The 13,964-nt window shown below is 37.9% G+C and overlaps 1 protein-coding gene across 1 annotated transcript in view; it reads right to left on the reverse strand.

The window, feature by feature from the left end:
• CCDC77 (coiled-coil domain containing 77) overlaps window positions 1–4,003 on the reverse strand; it is a 40,088-nt gene extending 36,085 nt beyond the window's left edge. The window contains exons 1-2 of the mRNA XM_006771305.2: window positions 3,985–4,003; window positions 1,210–1,264 (exon numbers count right to left, since the gene is read on the reverse strand). The gene's annotated coding sequence lies outside the window, so the exon portion shown is untranslated. The remainder of the gene's footprint in view (window positions 1–1,209; window positions 1,265–3,984) is intronic.
• Window positions 4,004–13,964: the final 9,961 nt, after the last annotated feature.

Below are 13,964 nucleotides of genomic sequence, written 5' to 3' on the forward strand. Positions count from 1 at the left end.
AAGGACTGATCCAGAGACGGAGAGGCATTGATTGGACTGTCGGGCTTTGGAGGGAGGGTAAGGGAGGGTGGCGGTAAGGGGGAAAGATCAACCAAAAGACTTATATGCAGGCATATAGGCCTAACCAATGGACACGGACAACGTGGGGGCGGGGGAGTTCGAGGGTAACGTGGGGACAAGGACACATATGTAATATCTTAATCAATAAAAAATATATTTAAAAAAAACAAACAAAACAAAAAACAAAACTGAGCTCCTGATATATAACTCCTACCACCAAACCTGACCTTTTCTCAGAATTCAACATTCCAGTAATGATTAACACTAATCCACCAGTTGTTTAGGACAACAAACTTAGAGAAATTTTACTCCTCTCTTTGTCTTATCAGAGGCCTGGTGCACGAATTTGTGCATGGATGGGGTCTGGCTGGCCTGCCCCAATCAGGCCGATTGGGCCAGGCTGGCCGGGAGGAGGGGCCATGGGTGGTTGGTGAGCTGGCCCCACCCCCATCAGGGTGGGGGCCATCAGGGGCGGGGCTAGCTGGGGGGAGGGATGCAGGAGATTGGCCAGCCGGCTCCACCCCATGGTTGAACTCCCAGTCGAGGGGACAATTTGCCTATTAGCCTTTTATTATGTAGGATACTCAATCGTTAGGAAATCTTAATGACTCTATCACCACCATATCTAAAATCTGACAACCACTCAGATTTTATTTATTTAAAAATTTTTTTATTGATTTCAGAGAGGAAGAGAGAGGGAGAGAGAGATAGAAACATCAATGATGAGAAAGAACCATTGATGGGCCGACTCCTGCATACCCCACACTGGGATCAAGCCCACAACCCAGACATGTGCCCTTGACCAGAACTGAACCTGGGACCTTTCAGTCTGCAGGCCGATGCTCCATCCACTAAGCCAAACCAGCCAGCACCACCCACCCCCCTCCTTTTTAAAATATATTTTCATTGATTTCAGAGAGAGGAAGGGAGGAGAGATAGAAACATCAATGATGAAAGAGAATCATTGATCGGCTGCCTCCTGCATGCCCCCTATTGGGGATTGAGCCTGCAACCCAGGTATGTGCCCTGATCTGGAATCAAACCAGGGACCCTTCAGTCCCAACGCTTTATCCACTGAGCCAAACCAGCTAGGGCACCATCTCCCTTTTTATTCTCGTTTAAAAGATTACTTTCCTTCTTCAAACTTACGTTCTTCTACGAAACTTCTCCAAATTGGGCCAATTTGACTCTAGTAGAAAATAACCTAGAAAATAAAAATGGTAATTGGGTTGGTATGATAGATACAGGTGATATTTTAAAATATAGTTTTATTGAGATATAATTCACATTCCATACAATAGAGTAATTTAAAGTGTATCATTCAATGATTAGTATATTCACAGATAGGCCCAACCATCACCAGTCAATTGTACAACATTTTTATCACTTAAGAAGGAACCCTATATCCTTTAGCTATCACCCCTGTGCTCCACCCAGTCCTCCCCGAAGCAACCACTACCCTACTTTCTGTTTCTATAGACTTTCCTATTATGGGCATTCATATGAATGCAATCATACAGTATGTGGTCTTTTGTGACTGGCTTCTTGCACTCAGTACAATGTTTTCTGTACTTGCTGTAGTCAGTACTTCATTCCTTTTTATGTCCAAATAACACTACATTTTATGAATATGCTGACATTTTAAAGATAAATATCACTGTTGTAAAACTAATTAAGAGTAACTTGGAATATAAGCCTAACCAATGGACATAAGACACTGGGGAATAGGGGAGGCTAGGGGACTGTCTAGGGCGGGGAAAAAAATGGACACATATGTAATACCCTTTGTAATAAAAAATAAAATTTGGAAAAAAAAAAAAGAGTAACTTGGAACTTTAAGACAGTCTTCCAACAACCTGCAATCTCTTCTCCCTCACAGATAGTCTCACTCCTTCTGGGCTATTGCAAATCTACAAAAAGTTGTTTGTACTCACTTTTTTTTTTTATAATCGCTAACAATCTAACTTCTACTACATCTGTTCTTGGTCAGCAGACATACAATTTAATAAATTTCGTTGCTCTTTTGGGTTCCTATCTATCATCCAACAAGTCCCTTCTTGATATGTATGCTTAATTTGTCAGTGTTGAACACACTTTTAAAAAAATATTGCTTTGTAGTTGAGAGTGTGGATTCTGAAATCAAACAGACTTGAGTTTGAGTCAAAGGTCTGTCCCTTTTTAGCTGTGTGACTTCAGGCAAGTTACTTAATCTCTAAACTTCAGTTACTTCTTAGAAAATGGGGAGAACAGCATATTTGTTATAGGTCAGTGTAAAGATTAAATGAACTAATGAATGAAAGGGCTGACTGAGCACAATGTCTGGTACACAATAGGCACTCAGTAACTGCAGATTATTTTTACTGAAAATGTTCCTCCCTTGGTTCAAAGGTTCTGTCCTCAACTTTCTTTTTACTACTTCTTCTATCCATTTCTTTGGAAACATCATTATTTTCACTGCTTTTGTGATTACCTCTATCATTAAAACACTACCTGGCATAGAATTACAACTACTTGTTAAATGAACAAATAGATCTCTTTCTATCTCCTGATTTGAATTTCCAACTATGTAATGGACATTTTCATGTTTATGTCCCATTGGAGCTTGAAATGTTTAACCAAAAGAGAAAAAAAAATCACTGAAATCATATATTTTTTAGGACCTCAAAAGGAACACTTCCTAAATCTAATATATCATCTTTTCCATCCAAACATGTTCCTTCTGACTTTCCTATTTTAGGTACTAAATTCAGCATCTTCCAAGCAACCTGAACTTGAAAATTTTAATTCATTATTTCATTACTACTTCTCTTGACCCTCTCATGCAACCATATAATAGTCATCCATATCCTATCTCGACAAGAACCGTGCTAATTCAGGATCTCCCTATCCTCTTATCCACTCTACTACGATGGCTTCACTGTTCTACACACACCTGGTCTCCCCTGGACCATCTTCTTAAACATCATAAAAGTCATCAGTAGCTTCTCACAGCCAAATGCGTTAAATCAAACTCAGCCTGGAGGTCACTGCTTTCTTTCTAAGGGCCAAACCTATCTCGCCTGCCTGATTTCCCTATACTCCCCCTAAGCATATCCTTGGTTTCCACGTAGCTTTCTCGCCTCCTCGCCTCCAGTGCCTCCAACTGTAAACAGAGCTCCCTCCACTTTCATAATTTCACTTAATAAAATCCAGTCTGTCCATAAAAACTCCAATAGTACCTCCTTCATCTCTTTCCTGAGTCTCTCCATCCAAAATGAACTATCAAAATTATCTAACTGCAAAAGGACTGCAGCTGTAATTCTCTAAAAGTTAACATATTAGAGTTCTTTGCTGCTATTATTTCTTCCATGCTACTGCATGTCCCTTGCAGGTAGAAACTCTGCCTCACTCTTCATTGTACCCTCTCCCCCCAAAAATGAATGCCCTTGCTTGATGGGTTTCAGCTAACTTGTATTCCTACTCCTCTGTGACACCCTTGTTTAGGTATATTTTTTAGAGCCTATCTACTTACAATTAACATTTGTTTAGCACTTTGACATTTACTTTATCTAAGCCCACAACAACTAGGTGAAGTACTTTTTATTATCCCTTAATTTAACAAATGAGACTGAAGCTTAATTAGACTAGCTTGGCGTGAGGGCATACCGGAACCCATCTCCAGGACGTCCTAATTCTGTACCTCTTTTTTCACTTCCATCCCGTTTCCAACTCCCTCGTCGCTATATAGCTCCTCAGTGCTCTAGCACCCCGAAATCTTTGCATCTTGTAACTTTCCCCTTCCGGTCCCCAGCCCTCCTGACGACCCCCTTGCCCCCCATATTACAGGCTCAGACCCCTCTCTTCCGCAGTTACTTCTCCCTCACCTGGTTTTCCTCCCAAGGCCCCTAGCCTAGCCCCCGCCCCGGAACCCGAAACTGTACTCACGCCACGCTAAGCCACCGGGTCGCGGAACCCAACGGAAAAACAAAAGTTAAATAGGGGAGCGTCGCGGCGCCACCGAACGTGCACGAATTCGTCCAATCGCCCACAACTTTACACACCCACGGATGTGCGCACCAATAGGAAGGTTATTCACATAGGGGCACGCCCCACTCCACCCTTGCCCGCCTCTTACCGCGCAGAGATGCTGGGAAATGTAGTTTATTTCTGCACACTGCTTTCTGGGCGGAGGATGTAAGGAGCCTGTAAGCCAGCTCTCCCGGTGTGATGTTTGAGGTCAGAACCAACTAGTTCTGGGCACTCCAAGTTTATTTTTGCTCAACGACTTGGTTTTCATGAAAAAATGATGCAGAAACGCGTTGCATAGTCATGAAAAGGATCACAGGATTACTATGTGTTGTAACGTACAAGAAGGTGAAGATAAGATAGTTTCTCCTGCAATGCACTGGTGTCCTGAACCAACAGAGGGCCTGTGGCTCAATTTGTACAGTCAGGGGATGTATATAAATTCTATTATTGTATATATTGTATATATTGTATGCTATGTATATAAATGCTGTATATAAATGCTATTATTTTTGTTAGATAGCAGATTCTTGAGATGTGAAAACTTGGCTTTAATAATATAAGCTAGTTAAAAACCCAATTGTGATCTCATCTTTCCAGAAGAGAAGGTGTCCCAGGAGTAGAGGAAAAGGAACTTAATTTTTTTACTTAAAAAAAAATTGATTTGAGAGAGAGAAACATCAATTTGTTGCTCTACTTATTTATGCATTCATTGTTTGATTCTTGTATGTGCCTTTACCAGGGATTGAACCCACAACCTTGGTGTATCAGGACAATGCTCTAACCAATGTTTCTGGCCAGGGGAAAGAAACTTTAGTCTCAGAGCTGCAGCTACTGCTATGGAAAGGCCAAGACTCTTCACTGATATAAGACCTAAGAATGTCTAAAAGAAGTTTGCTATCTTCTCCTAAACCTGCCTTTTCCCCTTTTGTGATCTTCGTTATTAGTTACATCAAGATCTTCCCAGACACCTTGGTTCAATATGTATTTCTCTCTTTTGGCCCCTCCATTTTTTTTTTTTAATCCTCACTCCAGGATATTTTTTCATTGATTTTTAGAGAGAGAGCGGAAAAGAGAAGGAGAGACAGAGAGAAACTTCGATGTGAAAGAAACACATCGATTGTTTGTCTCCTGTATGTGCCCTGACCAGGGCCCAGGCCTGGGAGGAGCCTGCAACCAAGGTACATGCCCTTGACTGGAATCGAACCTGGGACCTTTCCGTCTGCAGACTGATGCTGTATCCACTGAACTAAACTGGCTAGGGTGCCTCTACATTTTTAAAAACCAAATCATGGTGATCTTATCTTCATATTGGTTATTAAATATATATCTTCCTATTTATTTCCACTGCAGGTCTCATTACCTTTCACTTGAACTACTAAAATATTTTGTCTCATTAACTTTGTTTTAATGAATTTCAAAATTCTGTGACAGATTTTTGGTCAAGTTGTTTCCATTAAAAAGACTGATGTTGCCCGGCCAGCATGGCTCTCTGGTTGAGCATCAACCTATGAATGAGGAGGTCACAGTTCGATTCCCAATCAGGGGCACATGCCTGGGTTGTGGGCTCTATCCCCAGTGCAGGAGGCAGACAATCAATGTTTCTCTCTCGTCATTGATGTTTCTATCTCTCTTCTCCCTCTCCCTTCCTCTCTGAAATCAATAAAAATATATTTTGTTTAAAAAGATACTAATGTTAAAAACTAATAAAAGCTGCCACACACAAAATACACAAAATATTCTCCTTTCCTTCTGAAGGTTTTGCAATGAATTGTAATCATTAACCTGTCTTATACTATTAAACTTAAATGGCCAACCAAGACAAACAGTTCTGAGACTGTTCTTCCACCACTGATTAAGAGTGGGGTGGTAGGTATTGGGATAATATTCATTTAGCCTGAGCTTTCTTGTGCAGACTTGATGACTTTACTAGGTCCAGCTGCCTTCCTGTCCACTGCTTTGATGGCACCTAAACCGTTAGTCGGACAACCCCCGAGGGGTCCCAGATTGGAGAGGGTACAGGCTGGGCTGAGGGGCACCCCCCACCCAGTGCATGAATTTCATGCACCAGGCCTCTAGTCTATTCTATAAAAGATGATTATTTAAAAATAAATAAACAAATAGAAGATGATTTTTTAAAAGTACACTTCTGGACATGTCACACCCCTGATCATAAACTTTTGGTGATTCCACACAGAGTAGAAGATGAAGTCCAGCTGAAACTGGTTTGGCTCAGTGGATAGAGTGTCGGCCTGAGGACTGAAGGGGCCCAGGTTCGATTCCGGTCGGGGGCATGTACCTGGATTGCGGACACATCCCCAGAAGGGGATGTGCAGGAGGCAGCTGATCAATGTTTCTCTCTCATCGATGTTTCTGACTCTCTATCTCTCTCTCCCTTCCTCTCTGTAAAAATCAATAAAATATATTTTTTAAAAAAAGATGAAGTCCAGATAGTAATATGGCATTCAAACACTGCCACAGCCAGACCCCATTATTTCTATTATTATAGATAACTAGTTATTTCTGAATGTAACATGGTACTTTTCAGCTTTGTCTAATACTCTTTCTTTTATCTGCTTTGATCCTTTCCATTAATTTACATCCAGAAAATTCCTACCAAAGCCAAAGCAAATACTGTCTCCTTGATGGAAAGTAACCTCTTCTGCTTTGATATTTATGTAGCAAATTGTCATTGTATTATTATAGCATAGCTTATATCCAAATGTCATCAATATTTCTTTTTAATTTTTATTTATTTATTTTAAAGAGAGAGGGAGAGAAAACATGAATTTGTTGTTCCATTTATTTATGCTTTAATTGGTTGTTTCCTGTATGTGCCCTGACCAGGGAACAAAACCACAACCGTGGTGTATCAGGATGCTGCCCTAACCAACTGAGCTACCAAGCTGAGGCAAATGTCATCAATCTTGAGTCCTTCTCTGATTACCCTATCCTCTCTTACCATCCTCCACTCCCTCCCTTTTCTACTTTTATTTTTAATTTTTTTCCTTTTCTACTTTTAAATAGATCTTATCAGCACCTAAAATAGTAAATTTTTATATGCTTACGTTTATTATATTATCTCCCATCACCACTAGAATGTAAGCTTCATAAGTGGAGATAATTTGTCTTTTTGTCATATATCCAGCATCTAGGAGAGTGCCTGACACATAGCAGGTACCTAACTGGTTTTGGATGCATGCACAACATTTCTCTCTACATGTGTATTGCCTCCCCTATTAGATTGCTCTCTATTCATTCTATATCTAGGTAATGTGTCATCATTCATTCGAATGCCAAAAGTTAATTCTCAACCCATCTGTCTCTTACAACCACCTAATAACAGATTGATAATTCTTTTTTAAAATATGGAATGCTTCACAAATTTGCGTGTCATCCTTGCGCATGAGCCATGCTAATCCTCTTTGTACCAAAAAAATCATTCCAGTGTCAGAAGATGAATTAAGAACAACGCTGGCCCTGACCCAGTAGCTCAGCTGGTTAGAGTGTCATCCTGATACGTCATGGTTGCAGATTTGACTCCCCCCAATCAGGGAACATACAAGAATCAACCAATGAATGCATAAATAAGTGGAACAACAAGTCAATGTTTCTCCCTTCCTCCCCTTCTTCCTTTTTCCCCTTCTCTTCTTCTTCTTCTCTCTCGCTCTAAAATAATTTTTTTTAAAAAAGAATAATGCTGGAAGATTTGGGAGGTTACAGTGATAATTCATGTGAAGCTAAAGGCCTAAAAAGAGTGTCAATGATGGGATTATGATGAAGGAAATGGGAAATATTCTAAAGTTCCAACTGACTGGACCCAGGACAGGGAAGCTAGCTAGAGTAGCTGAGACTAATCAGAATGAAAAATACAAGAGGAAGAATATATTTGGAGGCTGTGAGAAGAGCAGCTTGGGGAATACTAGCTTGAAATATTCTCTGGCCTCAGGGCTTTACTTTCCTACTCAGCTTAGTTCTGGGGTGCATAACATTGACTGTTCTTGCCAATCATCTCACCTCTTTTCCTTTGTCTTCCTGTTGTAATTGTCCTGATAATCCCGTCACTTGAGATTATTCTTACCATCTGCCTTCTATGTATGCTGCAGGAGAATGGCTCATATTTATGGAAAATTATACTGTTACTGAGTCAGTCGGAATGCAGGGGAGCCTCCCCATTGGCCAAGATGGTGACAGGGAGAGGTTTTTACACTGAGCGCCAAAAGCTAGAAATATGAATGGACAGGAACCCCATGTGTGCCAAAAGCTAGCAAGATAATTGGATAGGAAAAAAAGCTCTCCCCTGCCTATCCCTATAAGAATGATGGCCTTGAGCAGGAAGAGAGGTAATCTTTGAGTCAGGAGTCCACTATTCTCCTAGGTCATGGCATCTGAATAAAACCTCTTTCCTTTTGCACCAGCACTTGCCTCAGCATTTGGCTTTCATGGAAGGCAGCTGAACCTGTGTTTTTTTTTGTTCAGTTACAATACCACTATACATTTATGTTCTCTAATTTTAGTTAAACCCTCAGAAGTAAAGAACAACACTTCCTGCCCTAACTGGTTTAGCTCAGTGGATAGAGCATCGGCCTGCGGACTGAAGGGTCCCAGGTTTGATTCCAGTCAAGGGCATGTGCCTTGGTTGTGGGCACATCCCCAGTGGGGGGCATGCAAGAGGCAGCTGATGGATGTTTCTCTCTCTCGATGTTTCTAACTCTCTATCCCTCTCCCTTCCTCTCTGTAAAAAATCAATAAAATATACTAAAAAAAAAAAAGTAAAAAAAAAAAGTACAACACTTCCTAGGTTCCTAGGATATGTTTGTTCCTTTTTCTAATTTCCACAGTCACCATTTTGGACACTCACCATTTACTTCAAGCCCCTAATGCAGCCCTTCCAGTACCTCCCTCTTTGTTTCTCAAAGGCACCAACTGCTTCAACTGTTTGTCTTCTTACCCACTTACTTACCATCTCCGTACTTGTAGTTCCTTCCTTCTTTTCCTTGCTTTGCAGACAGATGTGTTCCACTTCTCATCACGCTCTCTTTCTTTTATCTCTTCAGAGACTTTGATTTTTCTTTTATATACTCAACCTCCATTTCTCCATTAGTTCTTCCTCCACAACACTTAAATGTACTCATTTCTCCTAGCTTGTAAAAACTCTCTTTTATTCTCCTTTATAATTTCCATACCCCACCTTTTCCTCTACAGCCAAGAAATCTTCAGTGTGTACTTGGCTCCTTTTCTTCACCTCCCATTCACCCCCAATTCACCAGGAACTGCATTTTGACTCCGTAACTTTATTTAAATTGCTCTATGACCTACTAATTGCTCAATTTAATGATCACTTATTATCTGTCTTATCTCACATGATCTCTTTCTGGCATTTTATGCTGTTGCCAATTTTCACCTTTCTCCAAGCTTTACTCACTTGATGACCATGAAAATACCCTCAAATCTCTCCCTTTATTCATTCTTAGAAGCATGTACTAGGTTTTTTTTTTTCTAGTGAAAGAATAATTACTTTCTGGAAAAAATTAACTTTTAATTAGTTCAATACAAATAACTAAAGAGTAAATTTCTGGCTTCTCTTAGTTGTTGGGAGAAATCATAGGGTTCACAGAAACAATATATCTCAGATCAAGAATCAATAAAATTGAAGTAGTACGTATTTAGTATGTTCCTATCTTTGCTTAATGCTATATTTAAGAAGTAATAACTCTTCTCTGAGAGCACACAGAAAAACAGACAAAGCACATACAAATACATTAAAGGAAATATGAGTATACAAAAAGTAGATGCCTATCCAGGGAATCTACACCAAGAAAACAAAGAAATAATTAGTAACCATTACTTTAATATTGAAAACCACTGTGCAGAGAGAAGGTAGAAGAATGCTATTTACCATCTCCTCTCCATAATTATTATTTTTATTTTACTCTCATATCTAGGTTGGTACATAGTAGAGAGAAAGGTCTGTGTTGTCTGTCCTCTATAAAGTCATATGTGGTATAGAAAATTATTGATAATGTCTTTGGAATAAATTTGGGCTAATATAAATCAATTATGAGAGAATATTTCACCCATTTTTTACATTTAGAAGCTCTTGGTACATTACAAACTACACAAATATTTTGGTAAGTAAATTTAGAGATTCAAGTGACATGTTTTACTTAGCTAAATTATTTTTACAGTACATTTTGAAGTTCCACTAGTTACTCATATGGAATAAACTCAATTTGTCATTTACCCCCATTTGCAGTAGGGGATATGAAATTAAACACCAAAGCTGAACCATAATCCAGAAAGATAGCAAAGGACCTTGTAAACTGAAAAATACAGACTATTTTCCTTGAAGCAGTAATAAGATGTTCTTTGATACATATCCATGGACTGCTGAAACAATTCATCATGCACTTAAATTCATTGGTAATCTTGTGTCTTGCCTTCCAACAGCCCTTTATCTCCTCAGTATAAAAGAATACTTGATTAGGAATACATTAAACTAAAAACGTAAATAAAATTCAAGGAAATAATACTAATATGTTGGGCAGACATAAACTGTGGGCACTTTGAGGGAAGGTAGACATAGACTAAATATGAATGTTCAGATAATCCGATTGGAAAGTAGTTGTTACTTTAATTAAGGGAGGACAACAGACAGTGATAATTCACAAATAGTTTCTGTAGACCTTAACTTTAGGTACAAATATATTTTCTCATTATCTTGAAGAAAAGATAAAATAACACTATCAATTCATATGAAGAACATGCAAAGGTTTAAATTGTTTTCAGAAATTATGGAACTTTAAAGCAATGGTGAAGTCAATGATAAGAAGGAATTATCTATGAAAGAAATAGATAATCAAACTATAGGATCAGTTTAATAGTCTAATTAGTCTAATTAGTATGAGATAGTATTCCAGAAGAAGAGAAAGAATGCATATACAGGAAAACTTTGGTTAAGAGGCTACATTTAGAGAGGCTGGATGAAAAAGTTGAAGGGATTAAGCAGTATAAATTAGTAATTATAGCATAGTCACAGAGATGTAGATTATAGCATAAGGAATAAAGTCAATAATCCTATATAATAAAACCTTAATATGCAAATTGACCAAACGATGGAATGACTGGTGGAAGGACAGATTGCTATGATGCGCACTGACCACCAAGGGTCAGACACTCAACACAGGAGCTGCTCCCTGGTGGTCAGTGTACTCCCACAGGGGGAGCGCTGCTCAGCCAGAAGCTGGGCTCATGGCTGGTGAGCGCAGCAGTGGTAGCAGGAACCTCTCCCACCTCCGCGGCAACCCTAAGGAGCAGCAAGCCAAGTGGTAAGGAGCAGCGAGCAGTAAGGAGCAAAGGGTCCTGGACGAATTTTGTGCAACAGGCCTCTAGTATCATGATAAATACATATGGGACCAGTTGGTAACTTGAAGCAGCAGGGGAACCACTCTGTAAAGTATATGATTTTCTAACCACATTTTTGTACATCTGAAACTAATATAGAATAATATTAAATGTAAATTATAATTGAAAAAAATTTTTAAAGTAAAAAAAAGAGTACATTTATACCAGAATTTTGAACATAGTGACTAACAGATCTTTCATTTAAACATTAAGATATATAAAAGAAAGTTATAAAGGAAGGGATTAGTTCAATAATCCATGGTGGCATTTCATAAGAATTTGGAGATAACATAAATCTCAGGCCTACGTTACATTCAATGACTCTGATAAATAAAATGATCTCAAAAATTTTAATGCCATATTTCAAATGATTTTTAAAATTAATGTCATGATAAAGGAAGAAGGAATATATATATATATTTTAAATACATTTTATTGATTCTGGGACCCTTGAGTCCTCAAGCCAACACTCTATCCAGTGAGCCAAACTGGTCAGGGCAGAAGGAATATTTTAAATCACAGCTTTTCAACTTTATCTATATATATAAAAGCTAAGTGACTGACCGTATGTCCATCCGACTGTCCGACCAACTGACCAACCGGTACATATGACGTGCACTGGCAATTTGAAAATAAATGTTGACATATAAAGCTCTCACTGGCCCCAATCACATGCGTGTTTTAATTTTATAATACTAAATTATATATACTATTTTGACATGTAATTTTTTGCAGTAATGTAATTACCGCACGAATCTTTCTTCTAATTAATTTCCTTTCAATGTGCACGAATCTGTGCACTGGGCCACTAATAGTTCCTAAAAATTGAATCTCTCTCTCTCCTATCCTGATTTGTCTCCTACAAAGTAGATAAAGTCTGTTTTTCCAAACCCCACTTAAAAATGAGTCTGAAGTATATCATATGTGTATTCATATTGAATTTCTTGACTTTTACTTTCTGTAGTTTGTAGTACTAATAACCATTTTTGTCTGTTTTCTAAATGCTAAATCTAGCAATAAGGCCTTTCCCAAACCTCATTCTGACACACATTAAGAAGCACTGATTTAAAGTGATGTCCAAACATTGTACTAGGTGAGAACTAAATAGAAATGTTTACTGAATTGAATTGTTGAACTCAACTGAATTCAATCACAGATCATCAAATGCAAAATAAACTCATTATTTTGGCTTAAATGAATTTAAAAATTTGTTAAAGAATATATGAGAACTTATTGTATTATAAAGAATCTAGTAACTATACAGTGTAAAATTATTATATTTATTTTAATGTTACAAAATCATAACTGACTAAACAAAATCTACTCAAGGACAATGTTGATTATCATTTTAATGTAACAGAGTAAAAAACAGTTTATTTTAATGCTTGAGATTCCACATTGCCAACCTTTAAGAAATTATAATTATCTGACAAGGCAAAATATTTATTTATTTTATGTTTTTACAGAATATCAGCATTTTTATTTGTAGAAAAAAATAAACACATTTCTGTTTCCATCAAGGTGTCACAAGAAATTAGGTAATAAAAGCAAAAATGCAAATCCTAAAGTCATTTAGTGCTTTTCTTCTAATTCTAAATAGAAAACAACAATGAAAAATGTTCTCAGATTTTTAAATCTCTCTAAATAATACCCAGGTGCAAGAAAGCTATAGATTTCTCTCATCTCATTTTTAAGTTTATATTCTAAATATAAACTTATAGACTATAGTTTATATATAAACTATATATATATAAACTATAAATATTCTAAAAAAGTATTTCCTCCAGGGAAAACTGAACTGATCAATTACAGAATTTAATAACACAATTCCACTTTACCTAGTCTTTTTTTTTTTCATTTTACCTAGTCTTAAATTCATCCTTGAGAGACAGAATTGCTCTTGTTTATATAGTACAGTAGTAGCTAGTCTAGTATTTTAAAAACATTACCATCCCTTATATTAGAGTGCCTTCCTTAGTAATCGCTGAATAGTCTGAAATAGCATATGAATCATAAACAATATACTTTAGTAGGTAAATACTATATGGAGACTAATAAGAAATTACCTTTAAAAATAAAATATTTAGCTTTTTGTACATCAAATTAGAACCTGAAAGGTCAAGAATGTACATAGTTTCAAATACACAAACTATGTACTAAAGTAATAAGTATAAAATGTCTTTTAATTCAAAGCTCTGTGGGTGCTGCTGTCAGTGGGAAGTGTGCTGGAGACAGGGTCTCCACACTGAAGGTTGTTCCTGCCTGTTTCTAGTAGGCTGTTAGTTTTTACCTGCATTTTCATTACAACTGGCATCACACTGTGGCACAGATTAGTGGAGGACAATGGTGAATTGCTCCCAAATTCTGTCTTAGCCTTGTACAGCAATACTCAACTTTGCAGCCAAAACACTTCCAGGGCCTGATTCTGGAGCGGGCATCTCCTGCACATCCTCAAGCTCTCCCCAACATCCCAGGACTCTGATGACATCAAGTTT

The sequence above is a fragment of the Myotis davidii genome, unplaced genomic scaffold, assembly GCF_000327345.1.
Source record: "Myotis davidii unplaced genomic scaffold, ASM32734v1 scaffold944, whole genome shotgun sequence".
NCBI classification, from domain to species: domain Eukaryota; kingdom Metazoa; phylum Chordata; class Mammalia; order Chiroptera; family Vespertilionidae; genus Myotis; species Myotis davidii.